Source organism: Leptonychotes weddellii, unplaced genomic scaffold, assembly GCF_054177405.1.
Source record: "Leptonychotes weddellii isolate Sample4059 unplaced genomic scaffold, ASM5417740v2 HiC_scaffold_9511, whole genome shotgun sequence".
In the NCBI taxonomy this organism is placed as follows: domain Eukaryota; kingdom Metazoa; phylum Chordata; class Mammalia; order Carnivora; family Phocidae; genus Leptonychotes; species Leptonychotes weddellii.
The window spans coordinates 1-8,041 of NW_028067061.1; the positions used below are offsets into that span (position 1 = coordinate 1).

The window sequence follows — 8,041 nt, forward strand, 5'->3', positions numbered from 1 at the left end:
GCTCCCCTTTAAAAAAAAAAAAAAGATTTTAATTTATTTATTAGAGAGAGAGCATGTGTGCGAGGGAGAGCAGGAGCAGGGGCAGAGGGAGAAGGAGAAGCAAGCTCCCTGCTGAGCAGGGAGCCCAATGTGGGGTTTGATCCCAGGACCCTGAGATCATGACCTGAGCCGAAGGCAGACACTTAACTGACTGAGCCACCCAGACGCCCTCATATGTGGAATTTAAGAAACAAAACAAACAAAGAAAAAAAGAGACAAACAAAAAAACAGACCCTTAAATGAAGTGAACAAACTGGTGGTTGCCAGAGGGAAGGTGGGCCCTAGGGGGATGGGTGAAATAGGTGATGGGGATTAAGAGTACACTTACTGGTTTTTGTTTTTTTGTCTTTTTTAGATTTTATTTATTTATTTGACAGAGAGAGAGAGCATAAGTGGGGGGATTGGCAGGCAGAGGGAGAGGGAGAAGCAGGATCCCCACTGAGCAGGGAGCCAGATGTGGGGCTTGATCCTAGGACCCTGGGATCATGACCTGAGCTGAAGGCAAACACTTAACCAACTGAGCCACCCAGGCACCCCAAGAGTACACTTATTGTAATGAGCACTGAATAATGTATAAAATTTTTGAATCACTATATTGTATACCTGAAACTAGTAACACTGTATGTTAATTCTACTGGAATTAAAAAAACAAATGCATTTTTAAAAATGTATATGTATTTACATAATTGAAATCACTTTGTTTTGTAACCCAGTTTTTCTCTCTCAACATTATACTAGTATATATGACTTACACTTTTTCCCATGTTAGTAAGAATCCTTTAAAACTGAAATGAATTTAGGGGTGCCTGGGTGGTTCAGTTTGTGAAGCATCTGACTCTTGATTTCAGCTCAGGTCATGATCTTAGTGTTGTAAGATCAAGCCCTGCACCGGGCTCTGTGCTGGGTGCAGAGCCTGCTTAATATTCTCTCAAGCAGACTCCACGCTGAGGGCAGAGCCAGATGCGGGGCTCAATCCCATGATCCTCAGATCACAACCTGAGCCAAAACCAAGAGTCAGACGCTCCACCAACTGGGCCACCCAGGTGCCTCCACATAAAAATTTTAAACTATGATTGGACATGGGAGAAAGATAAAGATAAACAAAGATCCAAATATTTGCAACACTAATATTCCTAACATATAAGATCTTACAAATCACTATAAAAGATAAAAAGACCTAAAGGAACAAAGGAAAAGACATAAACATAGTTCACAGAAGAAAACTGATGATTAATTTACAAAAAAAATGTCAACATCACTAATAATGAAAGAAATGGAAGTTAAATGGAAATATCAATGTGAATTCATCTCAGATTGCCAAGATGATAAGCAATGGGCATATAGGTATGAGGAAACAAGTTCTTTAATATGCTATTGGTGGGAGTGGATATTCATACCATCTTTTTGAAGAGAAATTTGACATCAAAACTTCAAATTAAAAATGTGCATCTGACCCTCTTCCCTCTCGTGCTCTCTGTCTTTCATTCTCTCTCTCAAATAAATAAATAAAATCTTTAAAAAAAAAAAAAAAGGGCGCCTGGGTGGCTCAGTTGGTTAAGCGACTGCCTTCGGCTCAGGTCATGATCCTGGAGTCCCGGGATCGAGTCCCGCATCGGGCTCCCTGCTCAGCGGGGGGTCTGCTTCTCCCTCTGACCCTCTTCCCTCTCGTGCTCTCTGTCTCTTTCTCTCTCTCAAATAAATAAATAAAATCTTTAAAAAAAAAAATGTGCATCTATTGGGTTGGTGATTCCGGAAGAAACAAGAGTACAGCATGAACATAGGGAAGCAAAAGAAAGCAAGAAAGTATGCTACCATGAAGCGAATGCTTAGTCTTCGAGATCAGAGGCTTAAAGAGGATAGATTAAAACCTAAAAAGAAAGAAAAGGAAGATCCCAGTGCACTCAAGGAAAGAAAAGTCCCCCAACATCCTCCCTGCTTATTCTTCCAATATAACACAGAGCTGGGCCCACCTTACCACATCCTGGTTGATACCAACTTTATCAATTTTTCCATTCAAGCCAAACTTGACTTAGTACAGTCAATGATGGACTGTCTGTATGCCAAGTGTATCTCTTGTAGAACTGACTGTGTAATGGCTCAAACTGAGAAACTGCGGCAAAAGTATTGAGTGGCTCTAAGGATTGCCAAGGAGCCAAGATCTGAACCATTACCATGCACACACAAAGGAGCCTATGCAGATGACTGCTTAGTACAGAGAGTAACTCAGCACAAGTGTTACACTGTGGCCAAGTTGACCAGGACCTTAAAGGACGAATCCGGAAGATCCCTAGAGTTCCCATTATGTACATTTCTAACCATAGGTACAACATTGAGTGGATGCCAGATGATAATGGAGCCCCTCGGTTCTAATTCTTTTTTTCTTTTTTTTATTTGACAGAGAGAGACAGCGAGAGAGGGAACACAAGCAGGGAAAGTGGGAGAGGGAGAAGCAGGCTTCCCGCTGAGCAGGATACAGGGCTCGATCCCAGGACCCTGGGACCACAACCTGAGCTGAAGGCAGACATCTAACGACCAAGCCACCCAGGCGCCCCTAATTCTTAAAAGATAAGAGTTCCTCTGCCTTCCTTTACCAACTTTTTCTGTTGCCAGTTCATATTAGCAATATGCTATAAGCGTGAATTATTCTTCTTACCCATTTGCTCTGTTACGAGCTGAGTATGGTTAAATACACTCACTTTTTGAAGTTGTTTTGAAATTGATATTTTGTATCATTTTAAATATTGTTGCATCTTTTTATAAATCAGATGACTGCTCATTTAAAAAAAATGTGCATCTCTCGGGCACCTGGGTGGCACAGTTGGTTAAGCATCCGACTCGAGGGGCGCCTGGGTGGCTCAGTCATTAAGCGTCTGCTTTCGGCTCAGGTCTTGATCCCGGCGTCCTGGGATCGAGCCCCACATCGGGCTCCCTGCTCAGCAGGAGGCCTGCTTCTCCCTCTCCCACTCCCCCTGCTTCTGTTTCCTCTCTCGCTGTCTCTCTCTCTGTCAAATAAATAAAAATTTTAAAAATCTTTAAAAAAAAAAAAAGCATCTGACTCAGTTTAGGCTCAAGTCGTGACCTCACGGTGCTGAGATCGAACCCCGTGTTGGGCTCTGTGCTCAGCGTAGAGTCTGCTTAAGAATCTATCCCTCTCCCTCTGCCCCTTCCCAACCCTGTGCTCTCTCTCTTTCTAAAATAAATAAATAAATCTTTATAAATAAATATATAAGTTAATAAAATATGCATCTCCTTTGACCTAGAATTTATACTTTTGGGAATTTAATGTGAAGCAATATTCATCTAAGTAGGCAAATACACAGACATGCACAAAAAGAGGCATACATGTTCCTTGCAGAACTATTTGTGATAGAAAAAACTGGAAACAGTTGCTACCAGGAGTAGATTAGTTACATGGCAGGTAACAATGGGATAAATTGGCAGCCATTAAGGGGTGCCTGGGTGACTCAGTTGGTTGAGCGTCTGACTTCAGCTCAGGTTGTGATTCTGGAGTCCTGGGATCGAGCCCTGTGTCAGGCTCCCTGATTCAGTGGGGAGTCTGCTTCTCCCTCTGTACCTCCCCCCTCCACTTGTGCTCTCTCTGTCTCTCTCAAATAAGTAAATAAAATCTTTGGGAGAAAAAAAAGGACTGATTTAAAAAAATCTGCAGCCACTAAAAGGTAGGTAGTATATTTACATTTTATCAACAAAAGATATCCATAACATATTAAGTGAGAAAAAGCAATTTGTTGAAGGGCATATAATCCCATTATTTAAGAAAAATTATAAATATTTATTTGTGTACTAAGCAATTTTTGAAAGAATAATACATTAACAACAGTCACCTCTAAGGTTCAGATTAAGATAAGGGAACTTTCCGTTTCCAAGATACAAATTTTTGATTTATTTGAATTTTTGCCATAGTCATAAACTGGACAATTACAATTTTTTAAGTTTAAGAGTTGCAACGATGTCAATTTCACAGGCTTCCCTCCTTTCCAATTAGTCAAGAAAGGGGCAAGATTTCCCAAGTTGCTTCTAAGATCAGTGAGTGAATCACACGGACTGAAGAAACTGTAGGGGTGATAGACAGAGGTGGACCCAGAAGGAGGTAAAGGAGAGACATATTTTTCAAGCACTGAGACACACAGAAATACCTGGCCACTTGCTGTCCCATCATCATATCACCCTCCTTCAATCTTTTGGCCGCCACTCTGAAAAAAAAATCCATTCTTAATAAATAAGGACATCTGGGGAGGGGCCCCTGGGTGGCCCAGTTGGTTGTGCATCTGACTCTTGATTTTGACTGGGTCATCAAACCCTGCCTTTGGATTCTCTCTCTCCCTCTCCTTCTGCCCCCATCCCCACCCCTTTCTCTTGCTTGCGTGCAAGGATTCTCTCTCTTTTAAAAAGAAAAAAAAGAGCATCTGGGGAAAACCATCTTGAGTTTCAGGCCACATGGAAAATCAATGGGAAAAGTGTGTGCTGATACATAAAGGCAAAATAATTGGGTGAAATGCAAGAGGAGAGATGTTAGAGGTAGTTCTGCTGTGACCCCAGGGAAGCATTCTGATAGCATTTTTCTGTGAAATGAATATGAGAATCTTACCATCATGCTCCATTGTGGATGAGTTTCTACCAGTAACTTTTAAAACATAACCCAGACACCACTGGGTACTTGTTTCTCAAATCACTAGCTGTGATATTGTGATTTAGAGTAAGAACTAATGTATTCTGTCTACATCCCGTTTCTGGCATAGAGCTCCTAAACTCCTGGGATTTCCGAAGTGATGAGAGTGATAAAGGCATCTTTTGTTATATTAATGAGGTGATTTTTGGAAAGCACCTAAGGTTGGGGGCTGGTTGCCAGAACCAGCCACATGATTAGAGGGCTCTAACTTTCACTGCCCCCTCCCCAGACCTCCAGGAAGTGGGGAGGGGCTAGAGGTTGAATCAATTGCCAACAGTCAATGATTTAATCGATCATGCCTATGTAATGAGCCTCCATAAAACCCTAAAAGGACAGGTTCTGGGTTGGTGAACATGAGGAGAGGTGGGGAGAGTGGTGTCCTTGGGGAGGGCATGGACACTCCTTGCCCCTTCCCACATACTTTGCCCTACGCATCTCTTCCATGTGACTGTTTCCAAATCATACCCTTTTATAATAAGCCAGTAAGCTAGTGAGTAAACTGGTTTCCTGAGTTCTATGTGCTGCTCTAGCAAATTAATTGAACCCAAGGAGGGGGTCTTTGGAGCCTCGGATCTATAGCCTGTTGGTCAGAAGTAGAGGTAACAATGTGGACTTGGGATTGGCATCAGAAGTGTGGGGAGGGGCAGTCTTGTAAGACTGGCACCTTCACTTGTGGGATCTACAGTTAGATAGTGTCAGAACTGAATTGTAGGACAACCAGCTGGTATTAGAGAATTGGTTGGTATTGTAGGGGGAAAAGAAAAATTTACAAATTAGAATTATTGTCACAGAATCATACCAGCCACACAAAAAGGGATGCTAGTTAACATCTGGAAACATTTTTTTACCTTAGATTTGAATCTCTATTGATCAGTTCTGAAAACAATTATTTTAAAGAATGATGACTACATTATTTATCAATAGGCAAAAATTACTGAGAAGTTAGTGCCCCATAAAGGCTTTCATTCCCTCCCTTCCCTGGATTGTTTACTGAGTACAAATATTTGATTAAATTAAAAGAATACAGGTAAATGGAAGGCAAGAAAAGCTTATTTTAGTCTTACCATCTTCCTCTACCCAAATTAGTTGTCAGTAGTGAAATGGACAAATTGGATTTGGGCTTCTTTAGTCTTTTATTTTTGGGGAGCAATGAGAGGCAAATTGTGCACATTAAGAGAGGAAATGGTGGTCAAATAACGGAGCCAAGGTAATCCCTCATCAAACTTCTCAAACCTTTGCTGGCAAAGATGAGCAACCATGAATCTTAATGCTGATATTATACTGGGACAACTGGGGGAAGAGACAATCAGTTGGATATTTTAAAAGATGGACTATTTCAAAACAGGATCCAAAGCATAACACATGAATTTTTAGGAGGAAAATCATACCTCATATAAGGATCCACGGTAAGGAACAGAGCTTCCAGCAGGACCTCTATAAAATAAAGCATTCCATAGGCAATTAGAAACTCAAGGCTTGATGCCTTCCTTGACTTTGGCATTCTAAATAAGCACTCAAAATTAACATTCTAAATAAGATTATCTTTCTGCTTCACGGTTGCCCTTCTGCGCTTGCTATTAAAGAGACAGACAACAAGAGGGGTCCAGCCCCGATTATCATCATCCTCACCATCACCATCATCATCATGTTATGTACTTAGAACTCACTCCATGCTTTACATGGATTATTTCACATGATATTCCCAACAACTATTGTTTCCATTTTACTTAGGCTTAGGTTAAGGAACTTGCTCAGGGCCACATTTGTAATCACTATGTTACAGTGCTCATATAAGGTTTCACTGACAGCCCCCATTAGTATTAAAGAATATATATTTTGCTGGAGTGATCCTCATGCACACATTCTCTGGAATTTTGAACCGGACTCCTGGCTGTCAGTCCCAACTTAGATGGGACTGAACTTGGCCAAGCTCTGACTGCATGCCCCTTTCTCAAAGCCTGCCTTCCTACCTGAAAATACCCCATATGGTCTGCTCTACAAAGCTAATCTCCAAACACGTTACAGCGGTGCCGCTGTTTCTCTCCCCTAGATTTCCTTAGGGGTTGCCTTGTCCTTCCACTTCCCCCCATGGGATGGGAGACTCCTCAACAAAGGAGGAGACTTTTTCCCTCCTGTCTGTGCACAGGATAATCTGAAATCTGCACACAGCTGCTAGGCCCTGCTTACCCCCTTGCTTACCCCAACACCAGGCTTGCCAGGACAGAGAGGAAATCCTCCCCAGCATTTGTCAAAGTCAGGAACAATGTACCATTTCAATTAGGAAAGAAATCAGAGGGATCCTCCTCCCACATGACATCAAGGCTTCAAACAGAAAACCTTGAAAAAGATTGCAAAATTGTCACAAATACCTCCCATCGCTGTGTGGGGCCTCCTTGCTACTCCTCCCATCAAGAAGTCTATGTCTCCGGGGCGCCTGGGTGGCTCAGTCATTAAGCATCTGCCTTCAGCTCAGGTCATGATCCCAGAGTCCTGGGATCGAGCCCCCTATCGGGCTCCCTGCTTAGCAGGAAGGCTGCTTCTCCCTCTCCCACTCCCCCTGCTTGTGTTCCTGTTCTCGCTGTGTGTCTCTCTGTCAAATAAATAAATAAAACCTTAAAAAAAAAAAAAAAAAGAAGTCTATGTTCTCACTCCTTGAATCCGGACTTGGCTATGTGACTTGCTTTGCATATTAGCAAACATGATATAAGTAGAGGCTTGAAAAGTACTTGCCAACACCTACTGTTCTAGATCAGTGGGACCACTGCAAAGACAGAGCTCACAGCCTGCTAGAAACTAGCCTGCTAGAAAGGCCACCCAGAAGACTGAGACATGCACCTCTGCAGAGAGCTTGCTAACCACCAGACAAATGAGTGAGGTCCAACCTAGATTAAACGGTCAGCCCAGATGAAACCTAGAGTTACCACCAACTTAACCCAGCCCAAATTGCTAACCCACAGAACTGTAAGCCAATACATGATTGCTGTTAGATGTCATTGTTGTTTGATTGTTGTTTGAGGTAGTTTATTTTGCAGCAAAGGCTAACTGATAGTCTTTTCCAGCTGAAATCTTATGACTTACCTCCATTTTTTTTTTCACTCTCATCACTTTTATTCAACATATTTTTTTTATTCTTATGTTAATCCCCATACATTACATCATTAGTTTTAGATGTAGTGTTCCATGATTCATTGTTTGTGCATAACACCCAGTGCTCCATGCAGAATGTGCCCTCCTCAATACCCACCACCAGGCTAACCCATCCTCCCACCCCCCTCCCCTCTAGAACCCTCAGTTTGTTTTTCAGAGTCCATCGTC

The 8,041-nt window shown here is 42.1% G+C and overlaps 1 long non-coding RNA gene and 1 pseudogene across 1 annotated transcript; one reads left to right on the forward strand and one right to left on the reverse strand.

Moving 5' to 3' along the window:
• The first annotated feature begins 1,822 nt into the window (after positions 1-1,822).
• Positions 1,823-2,409, forward strand: LOC102732068 (rRNA-processing protein FCF1 homolog pseudogene; annotated as a pseudogene).
• A 648-nt stretch (positions 2,410-3,057) lies between these two features.
• On the reverse strand, positions 3,058-8,032 carry LOC145720039 (uncharacterized). Its single transcript, XR_014142765.1, has 3 exons — positions 6,926-8,032; positions 6,115-6,160; positions 3,058-4,250 (listed from the first exon to the last, which is right to left on the reverse strand). It is a non-coding gene; the product is annotated as an uncharacterized LOC145720039 (long non-coding RNA).
• Positions 8,033-8,041: the final 9 nt, after the last annotated feature.